At 43.5% G+C, this 15,787-nt stretch overlaps 1 long non-coding RNA gene across 1 annotated transcript; it reads left to right on the top strand.

Annotated features, from left to right (window-relative positions):
* Positions 1 to 517: 517 nt before the first annotated feature.
* Positions 518 to 8,093, top strand: LOC125427342. The gene is made up of 2 exons (XR_007243671.1): positions 518 to 582; positions 6,186 to 8,093. It is a non-coding gene; the product is annotated as an uncharacterized LOC125427342 (long non-coding RNA).
* Positions 8,094 to 15,787: the final 7,694 nt, after the last annotated feature.

Below are 15,787 nucleotides of genomic sequence, written 5' to 3'. Positions count from 1 at the left end.
GTAGAAACACCTAAAACAGGGGTCTTTTCCCGGTAATACATGGTTTAAATGAACACAGGACCAGAACAGTTTATTTCGACTGACTTTCCTAGTTTCAGTGCACCAGACTCTCCTATTAAAAACCCTTAACGAAAGGATTTACATACATACATACATACATACATACATACATACATACATACATACATACATACATACATACATACATACATACGAAGAAGGAGGAGGAGGAGGAGGAGGAGAGTTTGGATTTATATCCCGATGTGGAGAAATGGCTCCTTTCCCCCCCCCTTCCGTTTCCTTTTTCTTTCATCCTCTCCTTCTCCAACCAGGTACCAGAGATTTGGAGGACTTAGAAATCCCAGAGAAACATCAAGAAATGCTACCTGACCTAGGGGGAAATGATATCTTGACCCAGCCTGACCTGGTCAAAGGAGGGTGGGGTCTGGGATCTGATAAATTGAGGGGAAGAGAGGGGCGGGCAGGTGTCCTTGGCTCAGCTGTCTCTCTGAGAGGGGAGCAGAGCTCTTGGCCTGAACTGGGAAGGCGGGCAACCATTTTCTGGACCATGTGCTCAGCCAGGTAATGGGAGCTCTTTGCCAATGGCAACATTTTTAAGCTTTAAGGACTCATTCCCTGCTTAAAGCTACCATCTTTAGCCAGGGTGCATGTATTAGTGATAGGAAAAGAGGATTTGCGTTTTATCTCCTTTTCTATTTTGTAACCCTTGCTAAATCTGGTGTGTGCTAAAACATATGGTAATTCATTTTCTTTTTAATAAATACTTTTTAAAACCTTAGCTGTGGAGGAAAGCTTCTCTGTACTCACTTATGCTCCCTCACCGCCTTGGACACGCTTATTTAAACAGGGAGAGGTAGAGGAAGGCTGAGCCGATTTTCCTCCAAGGTATCCAGTCTACTCCGTGGAACCCAGGAGAGGGGAACCAAGGGGAAACTGAGGGAAGGGCCTCGTGCAGTTGGAAAGGAAGCTGGGAAATCCTGATCTTCCCCAGCAGGCAGTCCTCTAATGATCAGGTGGTGGCAGCATACCCAAAGAGAAAGTTAGCCCTCCCCAGGAAAAGTCGGTAACTCCTGGGGGTGTGCAGAGTGCGAAATAGGGCCTGCCAGCCAAAAGCAAGCCCGTTTCGCCACACCCCCCTTTCTCTCCTGCAGGAGATTCAAAGGGGCTTACAATCTCCTTGCCCTTCCCCCTCACAACAAACACTCTGTGAGGTAGGTGAGGCTGAGAGAGGTCCGAGAAGCTGTGACTAGCCCAAGGTCACCCAGCTAGCGTGTGTGGGAGTGTACAGGCTAATCTGAATTCCCCAGATAAGCCTCCACGAGTTCTTAACCTCCTACATACATACATACATACATACATACATACATACATACATACATACGCACGCCTTTATTGGCATAATAACGAAAGGATTTAAAAGATTGTCTCTTGCATTGTGTTATATTAAGAAATGAAGGTTACTTTGGTGTTATTTCAATTTAGGTGCACTTCTTACCAATATCAGGTGGGTCTGTAGTAGAACAATTAGATTTGAGTCCAGTAGCACCTTAGAGACCAACGTGTCTCAAAGTATACGCTTTTGAGAGTCAAAACACCCTTCATCAGTCCCAGTCTTGTTCAGAGGTTTGTCAAGGTTTGATTTAACAAAAATAAATAAATAAATCTGGTGCACTTACCCCCCCCAGCCATTTTTTAAAATTAAAAATGGGGGGGGGGGGCTAACATTATTTACTTATTTAAAAAGTTTATTCCACCTTTCCAAGAAACCTGTCCAGATCAGTGCCCAAAGAAAAGCATAATAAAAACCATAAAACAATAAAAATACTAAAAGAATTAACCCAGCATTAAAAACCCACCCACAGCATATAAACGTCAATAAATGAGCAGCTTAAAAAGATTTTAACAGTTTTCAGGCTAAAGGCACATTATAAAAAAAAGGTGTTAAAAGGCCAAACCCTTAATTAAAAGCCCGGGTAAAGAAGAGAAAAGTTTTGGCCTGGCGCCACATAGTGTAGACACCAGGCAAGCCTGAAGGGAAAAGGCATGCCATAGGAAGGGCTGCCAGCTTCCAAGGAGGCCTGTCGATCTCCCAGAATTAAACTGACTCCAGATGACAGAGATCAGCTGTCCTGGAGAAAAGGGCAGCTTCAGGGGTGGGCTGTATGGTGTTATACTATGCCAGTGATGGCGAACCTTTTCGAGACCGAGTGCCCAAATTGCAACCCCAAACCCACTTATTTATCGCAAAGTGCCAACATGGCAATTTAACCTGAATACTGAGGGTTTAGTTTAGAAAAAACGGTTGGCTCTGAGGCGTGCGTTACTCGGGAGTAAGCTTGGTGGTAGTTGGTGGCTTTGCTTTGAAGCAACCGTGCAACTCTTTGAACGGGTGAATCACAACCCTAGGAGGGTTTACTCAGAATCAAGTCCCATTGCCAGCAACCGAGCTTACTCCCAGGTAAAGGATAGCGCTTTAGTTCTTCACATGAAAATCAGTGGGGTTTAACAGTGCTTAATCGGGTTACCTGCATTGCTTCCCCAAAACTAGGTCTTAGGTTTAATGCTAATAATCGAGCCCAGCGGCCCAGGCCAGCCTAGATGTATGGGCGATCTCCCCCCCCACACACACATGACGAACTCTGTTTGCGTGTGCCCACAGAGAGGGCTCTGAGTGCCACCTCTGGCACCCGTGCCATAGGTTCGCCACCACTGTACTATGCCGAGGTCCTTCCCCTTCCCAAACCATTCTCTCTCCAGGCTCCGCCCCCAAATTTCCAGGAATTTCCCAACCCATGGAGGGGCCACTACTGAAAGGGCCCTGTCTTTGGTTGCTACTCAACTCACCCTCTGAATCACAGACCCATAAAAAGAAGATGTTAGCTAGTGGATGTTAACTACTACAGCACGCTGGCTCTCATGAAGCTTATGGTGAAGGGAACAACTATTCACACAAAGGATCCTGTGACTTGAACTGAACTGCAAGTTCAATTTGTGAAGCTTTTCTTGGCCCAGAAACATGAAGCTGAGGCAGAAAGCATTGCTTTTGGGACTTCTGCTTACCATGAAGATGTAAACGAAAAGGGCCTGCTCAGGGGGTGGGGCAGGTGTGCTTTCAAGAAAGGATTAAGTAAGTATTGCCGAAGGCTTTCACAACCTGAATCAATTGTTGTGGGTTTTTTTGGGCTGCGTGGCTGTGGTCTGGGCAGGCATTCTTCAAAATCCAAAACTGAGAATTTGTGCAGATTCAGCTGGCCAGACAGTAGGTCCTTTTGCTGTTGACAGAGTGCTATCAGCCAATTTGTATCTTGGTATCATACCAACTATGATATGAGGAGGAGGAGAATGGCAGAAGCACATTGTTCTTTGTACACAGATGCTGTAGAGGACTTTCCTTGGAGAATGGGCTGGGCTTTCCTTGGAGAACACTGGTCCAAACTGGTTGAGCTTGCTTCTGTATACTCCAGCCTTGAAGACTATCCTATTATATGAGAGGCTAGCTGTTATGGCGACAAATCATTTCCAATCAATAGCCACACATGACTCACTTCCAGCCAATCACCATGCACAAACAGCTTGGGGGGAGGCATTGCACAGAATGGGTTAAAAAAAAAGAAACAAAACAGCGGAATGTGGCGGTTGTTCACAACCTCATGCGCTCGCCCTTCTCCCCTTCTACTGAATAATTGCAGTCACCATACTGTCTGCAGCTACCTGAGGAGGAGCAGACGCAGGTGTCAGGGTCACGACTGCTGGCGGCCACAACTGCACTGTTAACTGTTGCATGGCAATCTGAGAACAGGAGCATACAGGAAGAGGAGGACAAGGAATAGGGAGCTGGTAACATGAGGCTGAGGGGGGAGGAAAGGCAGGAGGGGTTGCTCCCCTTGGTGGCTGTCATTAACCCTTGCATACCAATGCAAGTGTGCAGGAAGAGGATGAGGAAGGAGTTGGTGATGCATAGCTGGGGCGGGGGGGAGGAGGAAAGGCAGGAGGGATTGTTCCCCTTGGTGGGCACTATTATCCCACCAATAGTTTTCTAGGGTCCACTGTATTTGTTCGTACCACAGGCTTTACTGCTGGTGGTTGCATAAATTCATGCCAAAGCTATAACTTTCAGATGATCTACACAAGAAACCCTGATCAAATGTTTATAGAGAACAGGGAATGCATGCGAACAATCACTGCTGCCGCCATTATTTATTTATTTTTTCTTCACCTGCTCCCCTCTCTTCTCAAGTCATAAGAATGCAAGGAGTTAACACATTCGTTTCAAGAGATTTCACAATATTTCTAACATTAGAGGCAGACAACTAAAAATACAACCATAGAAGCGGCAATCCTTTCTCAGTCCTGAAACAACAATAGTGTAATATCTTAGACAATAGTGTAACATCATAACAAAAACTTTGCAAAGTACTTTGGATTAGATCTAAAGGTGATGTTGCAACAGAGCATTACTAGATAATACTTCCACTGACAAAGCATGAAAGGGTATTTTCTGCTAATTTCCCCGCTCATTGCAACCTTCCCCATTTTCCTGCCACGTTGCTCCTGAAAGTCTTTGGAGTCCCATGGTGTGCGTGTATGTGCGTGTGGAAGATGCAGTAACACCAGGGACACCTACCCTGACAACAGTATATGTGAAAGGGATCTGGGAGTAGACCACAAACTGAACATGAGTCAGCAGTGTGATGTAGCAGCCAAGAAACCCAATGCAATTCTGGGCTGCATCAAAAGGAATATAATGTCTAGATCGAGGGATTTGATAGTACCTCTCTATTCTGCCTCGGTCAAATTTCACTTTGAACACTTTGACCAGTTCTGGGCACAGCAATTCAAGAAAGATATTGACATACTGGAATGGGTTCAGAGGAGGGCGACCAAAATGGTAAAAGGTCTGGAATCCATGCCCTAAGAGGAGAGACTCAGGGAGTTGGATATGTTTATTCTGGAGAAGAGAATGTTCAGGGCAGCTATGATAGCCATGTTTACATATTTGAAAGGATGTCATGTTGACGAGGGAGCAAGTTTGTTTTCTGCTGCTCCAGAGACTAAGACAACCAGTAACGGATTCAAGAAACAGGAAAAGAGATTCCACCTAAACTTCAGGAAGAACTTCCTGATCGTAAGGGCTGTTCGACAGTGGAATACATGACCTCAGAGTCTGGTGGAGTCTCCTTCTTTGGTGGTTTTTAAACAGAGGCTGAATGGTCATCTGTCAGGAGTGCTTTGATTATGCCTTTCTGCATGGCAGGGCGTTGGACTTGATGGCCCTTGTGGTCTCTTCCAACTCTATGATTCTATGGGATGCTTGAATATTTCATGAATATTCTCTACACCCTCATATGATATTAGTGCCACCATGGTATAATGGTTAAGAGTGGTGGACTCTAATTTGGAGATCCAGGTTTGATTCCCTACTCTTCCACATGAAGGCTGCTGGGTGGTCTTGGGCCAGTCACAATTCTCTCAGAACTACCTTAGGCCCATTTTGCACTGGCCACTGCAGTGGCGGCACTTACATATATGATGTTGGTGTGGCCCCGGGACCATTCGCACGCTCCCGTGCAGATGGCCCCAGAGCGGTTTCCCCCAAACTTACCTTCTCTCCCTGAGGAGCTCTGCAGAGACAAAGAAACATGCTCATGCTGCCCTCCGACCCCCGGGGGTCGAAGGGCAGCATGGGCGTGTCTCGTTTCTGCGGAGCTCCGCAGGGAAAGAAGGAAAGTTTGGGGAAAACAGGAAGCGCCTAAAAGCGGCACCTCTAACTCAGTGCCGTTTACACAGCGCCAGCAGGGAAATGGCATTTCCCCGCCGGTTGCAGGTAAAAAGCACGGTGCTGCCTCATTGCAGAGGTGGTAGCCGTACGAACAGCGCCTCTGGAATGGTGTTTTTACTGTTCTGTTTTGGCCCGTGAGGAGTGGGCCTTAGCTTATGCAGAGTTTAGCAGTGACAAACCACCTCCAAATGTCCTTTGCCCTGAAACACCCATGGGATAATCATAAGTCAACCATGACTTGACAGCACTTTTCACCACCCTCATATGTGTGTGGGGTCATGCACAAGGCATACAGTACTCATGTGGCTCTTTTGGTTGATACTAATTGTGAATTTTGCTGCTGTCCCTGTGGAATGAGTACCACTAACCGAGAGTGTCCTTACAGGTTCTGATGACCAACCTTTTTAAACAAGCTGGACTTCTGCAGTTTCCCCTGAATGCACGGAGTCATCACACATGGAACCTGTCAAGACTGTCTAGTTCCAGTTCCCACCTAACATGCTAAGAATTTTTTTGATTCATCCTGATTTATCCAGATCTGCCCTAATGATTATACAAAGGAAACATTCAACGAAAGAGACATGTGCAACACAGTTTAATTACAAGATACATAACCAAGTAAGCTGGTTATTTATAAACAGAAGAATGAAGCATTTGTTTTGAGCTGAGTGGGAAAGAATGATGACTACGGCCGTGCTGTTATGTTGTCAGATACAATTAAGACAACACTAAGCTACCATTATTGTTTGGAAGTTCAATGAAGTTGATGAGGAATTCAGATTGATTTCCCCCCAGGAAAATAATTATCCATGACTGACTGTTATTGTATGAGATCCAAGACCACCCCATTAAGTACCCTATTCTCCAAAAACAGACAGTTCTTCAGGACAATCATGTAGCCAGAGTACATTCTCCATTCTGTGCTACTTATTCTAAATTTCCAAATATTCTATTGTTAACCAAAAACCAACCCCCAGGCTGTGCAACCCAACTGATGGGGAAAGAAGCAATATTTTGGGCAGGCCAAATGGCAAGAAAAAGGTATGCATTTTGGGAAACAATCCTTGATCTCTCAAAAACCCCTTTTGCAAAACAACATTTTTCCACAGAACTTTCTCTAAATACATTAGAGAAAGTAGTGGTCCTTTTTCCACACTTGAAACGATCATAGGAAGGCCAGCCTGGGACTGTGGATTCATGGAGCCTCTGGTATTCTTATTAGCATTCTTTGCATAATGTATATGTTTATGTAAAACATGTGTCTCTCACCTTTCCATAAGAATGAAACCTTCAGGGGACAGGACTAATGGGAGTTGTTTTTTCAAACTGGAAATAATTCCAATGATACTTTTACAATGAAGAATGGAATTCTGTGTCAGGGTTGTAATGTCACATTATCAGTATTGGAGAATTACCAAGGGGTAGCCCTGTTGATCAGTTATTGCAAAATAAAACAAAGGTCCAGAGACACCTTAACGTCTGGCAACATTTATTTCAACATTAGTTTTTCTGAGTCAGATCCAACTTTGTCAGCTATCTGACATAGCAAGCTGTGACTCAAAAAAATCATATTGAAGTAAATGCTGTCTTTAAAGTGCCACCAGACGTCTATATTGTTAACTACAGAAACCAGCTTCCGCCTCCACTTAGGCCTGAAATTCACCAGATACCTTTTAGCAAGTGTATCCTTTCTAACAATGTTGTTGTGTGAATAAAACAGGATACCACAAAACATGTCAAAAGAGCTTAGAATATAATTATCACCAATCTCTCACAAAGAAATTTTAGAGCTTCTCAAATTCATAGAGAAAAAAGAGGCTCAGGAAAGATCAACATTTAGAACAAGAACACAAATGTATTGCAACTTAGAACACTGTATTACTAAAAAAAGGTAGAATATGTTTAACTAGTGGTTCTCAATCTGGGTACATTTTCTTAGGATTTTGGGTTTCAGTCACAAGGCCTTTTTTTTTAAAGTTACCATGAACTGGTGGGGGGAAGAGCTAGAATTATTTCTACTGGGTTGGGCAGTTTTGCCAAAACCTCTTCTCACTGCTCCACTTTATTCCATTCCTAAAAATCATATATCCCCCCAGAAGCAGATCTAGAGGGCTCAGTGGGAAAGAGAAAACAGGACATTTTCGTTTAATTAGCACAGCTCTTTGGATAGATACTTAAAATTTACCTACTGTCCTTATCATTTGGATTATCTGTAAAAGCTGAATATGGGTATTGAAGTTCCCCAGCTGTAATAAACACAGCATTTTTTTTTATAAAATAGATTGCATTGTGACTGGCCACTAGATGGTGCTTTATTTCAGAGAAGTGACATGGGAGAAATGCTGGGTTTTGATTTGTAAGCGCCACCAAGGAAGATAAGCAATGAACGGGGAAGAAGTCATCCTACTAATGGTGCGCAATTATGTTAAATGATTGACCAGTGCATATTCTGCAGGTTACTGCATTTCTTTTTCATAGAACGTTTCACTCCGTTTGAGTCTGTTCTTCGGACTTTTTTAGAATTAGAATAGCAAGTTTCAGGTGGATAGCCATGTTAGTCTACATCATAGGTGTCAAACTCGCGGCCCTCCAGATGTTATGGACTACAGTAACCATCATGCTGGTAGGGGATGATGGGAACTGTAGTCCATAACATCTGGAGGGCCACGAGTTTGACACCTGTGGTCTACATGAGCATACCAAAATTGGAGTATGGGTCTGACGAAGTGAGTTTTGATTCATGAATGTGTACATCCTTAAAAAAATTAGCCTTACACCTAATGCCCAGCTGCCATTGACAGGGTTGGAAAAAATACAGGTAGTACAATTTCTTGAGATAAATGGAACTTAGATACCACCTTGAGTTAAAATTCTAAGCTAGGCTTAAAAACCACGCCTTGTGGAAAGAACTTAGAATGGGAGATCAATTCTGAGGGTTGCTAACTCACTCTCCTAATGAAAGTAACAGTCAGGAGAAAACACACCATCATGGAAAACAGTCCTGATGAGCATGTGGCTAAGGACTCAAACAGCTCTAGTGTTAGATCCTACCAAAGACAGAGACCACTATGGTATCATTGTAGGCTAAGGCGGGTACATATTGAAAAGACCATTTAGGAAGTATTTGGATAGCTTTCCGATTGATAGGGCCATAACTTAACCTTCAGATGTTATGGATTGTTAGTAATTATCATCCCCTGCCAGCATCATGCTGGCAGGGGATGATGGGAACTGTAGTCCATAACATCTGGAGGGCCGCAAGTTTGACACCTGTGGTCTATGTTATCCTCTATAGGAACATGATAGGCTAAGATAGCAGCCAAATGCACTGTCATAAAAGAATGTGATAGGTTCAAAGTTAATAGTCTTAGAATCCAAGATAGAGAACATAGTGAAGAAGACACTCTCTTGATCTTTGCCAATGCTGCAAAATGCCTCCACTTGCTGAGATAAGAACACTTTGTAGATAATTTGCAAGATTGAACGAATACATCTTGAAATTCATTGGAAAACTCTAATGGGTAGCATGGATTCACCCGGCCACGAGATTTAAGTGTGTAACTGGTGGTACAGGGGTCCATTTCTCAGTGCATTTGGGGCATGTGGGAAGTTAATGTGATCCATTTTGGTCAGCCTGGTGATGAATCAGACCAGGAAAGGCCAGAAGGAGGCTGTGAAAATGTCCTGCACACCATCCGCCATAATTGTTACAGTCACTTTGGTTAACAGTGGCAAGAAGGAAAAGGTATAAAACAGAGTTCCCCTCCAAACTAAGAGGAATGTGTCCCTGACCCATAAATGATCATTGCCACTATAAAACAGAAGATTGAAGCTTTAGCATTGTCTTGGATAGCTAACAGGTCCACCACTGGGAAATCCCATTGAAATCCTATTGAAAATAGGCTAGATAAACATGCCCACGAGGGACTACTAGTGATTTGACATACATACTCTGCCGAGAAGATGTGCTTGTATCTTCTGCATCCTCGTGATATAGATGGCTCCCAGTGATGCTTGATGACTCAAATGCCACACTTCTGTGTCCTCTGAATTCAAATGTCTTGATACCTCCATGCCTGTTTGTACAAAATACTGCAAAAATATTGCCTATCTGAATAAGGATTTTCCTGCCACATAAGATATTAGTTAGGAAGCTGAAGTTGTATCTTATAGTTCTCAGTTCAATAATATTAATACGCAATTTCTTTTCCCCAGGCAACCAAGTACCTTGTACGGTTAACCCTTCACACCCCCCCCCCCCCCCGACCCATCTTGTAAGAGAAGCATCCATGGCAAGGACCACCTTGTGTTGTCTAAGGCCACATAAGGTGCTCACAAAGATATTTTTTTTTAAAAAAATTAAAATTAATTATGGTCATTGACTAGCAATATAAAAATGATACATAGAAACAATGTAAAAAGTCAAACAGCCAACAATAAAAAGAGGAATTGCAAGGACAGCAGCAACAAAAGAAATACAAATGGAAATAAATATTACCCCTTTTCAAAGTGAGGAACTTGCATGCTTGTTTATTGTGAGACTATGCTTTCACATACAGAAAAACAAAATTTTGCCAGGGCATATGAAATATTAGGCTCCTTACCCTCAAGCAAAATCCTGGTCAGAAATGCTCTCTCTCTAGTTGGTTCCTCTCAACAATGTAAAATTCACAGTGGAGTAATGTCTGAGTAATTGTCTGTACGCCCTTGGTGCTGCAAAGGCAGCGGTGTGACTCCAATGATATATTTGGAAACCTTCCAGATATTTGGAAACCTACCAGATAGGACAGCTGAGGGAAGGGCATCAAAGTGAGCTCTGGAAAAGGCCCAACAAAAATTTAGGCAAGGTGATGGAAGATAAATAGGGTGCAGGAGATGTTCCTGTCCATGTTTGTAAGGGTCTATATAGCGGTGGGAGGAGTGCAGTCTCAGTCTGTGATTCAGTGTCGCTGAAGCGTTGAAAGATCAAAGTCTTAGCTTTACACTCACCCAGCTCCAGTAATTGCATAGGGTCTAAACCAGTGGTGGCGAACCTTTGGCACTCCAGAGGTTATGGACTACAATTCCCATCAGCCCCTGCCAATGGCCAAATGGCCGTGCTGGCAGGGGCTGATGGGAATTGTAGTCCATAACATCTGGAGTGCCAAAGGTTCGCCACCATGGGTCTAAACCAATTAGTCGGAGCATTTGAATTTCTTCGTACATCAAGATGGAAAGGGTAGGAGCCCTCCAGGGGAGGGCGGTTATATAAAAATAATAATAATAATAATAATAATAATAATAATAATAATAATAATAATAATAATAATAATAATAATAATAATAATAATAATAATAATAGGACAACCACAGAGAGGTTAGAATCCTGAGACCACCAAAGGAGAGATCTAGTAAAAGCTCTAGGTATTGAGAAATACTGATTGGGGGGGGGGGGGGGGGAGGAATGAGTTGTAGGCTTAAATCTTGACAAAAACCAAAGTTGTCAGAGCTGCATAAAAAGTTCAGCCACAGGAAGGACAGCCACGGGGGAGGCCATTAGATCTCAGTCTCTGAATAGAGCTAGCCAACTGGAAGCAATTCTGGATAAAACAGTGAACCAAAATCCTGATCATAACACCACTACCCTTAGGGAGACAACCTCTGCCAGCAAGGGAATCCAGTGTTGCTCCAATAAACTGTATCATTTGGGATGGTTGGAACCTGGATTTCTTCCAGTTAATTAGGAGTCCTAATCGCTGACAAGTTTGGAGTTTATGGCCACCTGATCCAACAGCAAGTCTCTTATCATCTGCTACTGCTAGCCAGTCATCTAAGTATGGAAAGACTGTACATTCCTGAAGGCATGCCGCCACAAGAGTCATGATGAAAAACCCCAGTGCAGTTGCCAAACCAAATGGCAGCTCAGAGTACTTGGTAAACCTTGCCTTCATAACGAAAACAGAGGTTATCTCCTATGCTCTGCATGTATTGCTATATAGAAGGCATCTTGTAGATCAAGTACAACAAAGTAAAAAATATGTTTTAATAACTGCAATATAGAAACTAAGAACATAAGAACAAGCCAGCTGGATCAGACCAGAGTCCGTCTAGTCCAGCTCTCTGCTACTCGCAGTGGCCCACCAGGTGCCTTTGGGAGCTCACAAGCAGGATGTGAAAGCAATGGCCTTCTGCGGCTGTTGCTCCTGATCACCTGGTCTGCTAAGGCATTTGCAATCTCAGATCAAAGAGGATCAAGATTGGTAGCCATAAATCGACTTCTCCTCCATAAATCTGTCCAAGCCCCTTTTAAAGCTATCCAGGTTAGTGGCCATCACCACCTCCTGTGGCAGCATATTCCAAACACCAATCACACATTGCGTGAAGAAGTGTTTCCTTTTATTAGTCCTAATTCTTCCCCCCAGCATTTTCAATGAATGCCCCCTGATTCTAGTATTGTGAGAAAGAGAGGAAAATTTCTCTCTGTCAACATTTGCTACCCCATGCATAATTTTATGGACTTCAAACTAGAGATACCATTTTGAATTTGGATACCAAGAGAAACTTGTTCAGATCCCTTGCATCTAAAATGAGATGGAAACCCCGTATCCTCCTTATAGTCAACCCCCTGAATCAGGACCCAATAAACACTCGATGGGTTCAAGGATTTTATTGGCAGACCTCAGAGAACAAGGAAGAAGACAATTCTGGCAAAAAGGTGCCAAGCACTTGATAATATGAGCCACACTACCCCCACCCCCACATGAGAACAGAACAGCATAACGAAACCCAGACATGAAGCCCATCCCAGCAGTAGACACTCAAGGCCAGACCGAACAGCCAAGCACCTGCAAAAGCTACTCCACACACCACCCCCTCCCAAGCCAGGCCTGACCGGTTATTCACAAGGAAAAACCTGGAATCAAACCTGGGGTTAAATCAGATGTAGGTACATCCTCAACTGCTTCTTTCTCCAGAAAAGAGATAAGTTGTGTGTGCAGTTGAGGCAAAAGATGAATGGCTGCCTATACAACCACTTGGGTTTGGGATAAAGAACAAAATTCTGACTTGCAACGGTGAGCCATAATGGGAAAGATCCATGTTTCATTGGTTAGGGTATGCCATTGATCAGTGTATCTGAACTTAGCGACTGAAAAGTCAGTGTGACCTGGTCAGAAGGAGGATTTGGGCTGGGGGGCCCGAGCCTCCTTAGCAGAATAAGGTGGGTGTCAAGAATTTGCTTGGAAGAGCTGTAGTTCTTCAAAAAAGGCTACTGAGAAGAACAGGACCTCTGTGTAAGACACTGCTGCCTGAAGGATGCATACAGTCTCTGTTCCCTCTGGAAGAGGTACCATTGCTGTCTAAAAGTATTGTCCCCCCAGAGACAATACTCCATGTCTTGGGGAGATGGGGTTCTGTCTACTTACCAAACAAGTAAGAAGTAGGAAGTTGCATTGGTCCACAGCAACGCCCCCCAAACAAAACCTATGCAAAACCTTTTAAAACCAACCAATATAATACAACATAGTGTGTAAGCTTTTGAGTTCTCCAGAAATCTTCATATGGGTGAAGACGCTAAAAAGCAGAGGGAGAGACATTTTTCAGTCCATGATATTAAGGAGTTTTGTCAACATCCTGTAAAGAATCCTTTACTCTGTCAGAAACAAGACACAAAACAAAACAAAAAACCTGAAGCCATCCTGCTGAAAATAGAACCACCAATAGCTGATCAAATCCGAAGCCAAATGGAATGTACAATCCCATTACTAGCAATAGAACAAAGGAAAAAAATGTTATGTCAACACTAATCACAGTTAGTCACAGTTCTTCTCAGCTCTCTCAGCCCCACCTACCTGACAGGGTGTTTGTTGTGACGGGGGAAAGGCAAGGAGATTGTAAGCCCCTTTGAGTCTCCTACAGGAGAGAAAGGGGGAATATAAATCCAAACTCTTCTTCTTCTCTTCTTCTAATGGAAATTAATCTGAGTTGATGACTAGGAATCAACACAAACCAAATTGTAGTAGTGTCGCGTCCTTTTTCCTCCAGTTGAAGCATCATTTCTTTTAGTGACCCCCTTGCAATAATAATGTTTTGTATTGAATACATAATTTCTGAGAATATTCAGACAATTCATGGCACAAACAAACCTAGTCAGGTGCAGATTCAATGCGGGGTTTATGGTAGAATTCCTAATGCATCCTTTATTAACTTCTGGCCCAAAGTACAACCTAGCTGGAACAACATACTTAGACATAAATCAAAATCAGTCCTACTTGCTTCAAGGGTACTAAGATGGCCTGTATCCAAGTACTTCTGCACATAATCTGGTGGTATTGATTCTTAACTCTCAATGAGAGCCATTTAGGAAATGTTATTAACAGCAAATTCACATACTGTTTCACTGTCTTTTCTTTAAGAGATAAGCTCTCAAAGGACAGATTATATTGCAGCAAATACTGTCAAGGAAGTATCCCGAGACATTCCTTTACGCTTCTTAACTTCCTGAGAGGGAAATCATTATAGCTGCTATAAATATGGAAAACCCTTTCTTGACAATCCTATACTGTGTCCTCATAGTTTACAAAAGATCATATAATGCAGTACGGGACTCCCAGAGTGGAGGCCAGAGTAGTGCCAGAATAAAAACAGCCCTATAGTGGTGCCGCAGATAAGGGTTGGGGGAGGCTAGGTGGCAGAGAGAAAGGCAGAACTTATTCTACAAAGTATGTGAAGGAAGTGGACCTATGACTACCATGGGCCCCTTCTGCACAAGCAGAATAATGCTCTTTCAGTGCACTTTGCAGCTGGATTTTACTGTGCGGAATAGCAAACCATTGTGAAAGTGCATTGAAAGTGCATTATTCTGCACGTGCAGAAGGGGCCATGCTTTACAATTAAATGGCACTTTAGCTTTTGTTGGAAAACGTGAAGGATCTCAATGACAGCAACACACAGTTTTATTCAGGCATAGAGAATGGATGGATCCCTATGGATTGCTTCCTATTAATGAGAAATCATTAGACGTTTCTCAGAGAGAAAGCTAAGTCTTCCTCTTGATAGCTACTTCTCTAATTTGCTGTCAAGTCACAGCTGATTTATGGTGGCCCCTAGAGTTTCCAAAGAAAAAGACACCCAGAGGTAGTATGCCACTGCCCACTTCTGTGTCATGATCCTGGTATTCCTAGGTGGTCTCACATCCAAATACTAACCAGGGCCAAGCCTGTTTAGCTTTTGAGATCTGACGAGATTGGGCTTTTTGGGGGAGGGGGGGTGCGGGGTAGAAAGATCCCCCATCTCCAACCTGAGCTGGTACAGCCCAGATACAGATTTACCATCTCAGTAAGGACTCTGATAGCAGAGTGGGGGAGGTGGTTTTAAATAGTGTGACCTGCATATGGAAGCTGAACATTCTTCTTTCCTCCCGCATCCAGCCCCAAAACAAATTGAGACTGGAGGAACCCACAGTTTGTACTTGATGGAGCAGAATCAAGATGTTTGATCTTAGTATCAATGTTTGACCTACAAGAACTTGGACTAAGATGTGTCACTTGTGTCATGAGAACATTTGAAGAGGCCTAGGGAATAGGTGTCAAACTCAGGCCCTCCAGGTTTTCATGAACTATGATTCCCATCAGCCCATGCCAGCAGGGCCATGCTAGCAGGGGTTGTTGGGAATGGTAGTCCATGAACATCTGGAGGGCCTGAGTTTGACACCAATGGTCTAGGGAATTGAAAATAGATTGGTATCTCTCTCTGTCATAATGGAATCGGAGCAATCTCCAGGGAGATGAACAGGAGCACAACTCAAATCCGGACTGCAGCACAGAGGGAATAGGGCTCTTGCATTCCCCCAGTACCCCTTTCACAACTCAAATGGGTACAATGGGGCAAATAATGTCCCCAGAGACAAACATTCCTTTCCCTTCTCCCGCACTGCAAACTGTGGTCCCAACCAGAACTGGGCCCATGCAGTGCTTCTAAATTGAGTTGCCACAAGGAACTTGCGGCTCA

Source organism: Sphaerodactylus townsendi, linkage group LG02, assembly GCF_021028975.2.
Source record: "Sphaerodactylus townsendi isolate TG3544 linkage group LG02, MPM_Stown_v2.3, whole genome shotgun sequence".
In the NCBI taxonomy this organism is placed as follows: Eukaryota; Metazoa; Chordata; class Lepidosauria; order Squamata; family Sphaerodactylidae; genus Sphaerodactylus; species Sphaerodactylus townsendi.
The sequence above is the reverse complement of the archived record's forward strand: the minus strand, read 5'-3'. Positions and strand labels throughout refer to the sequence as shown.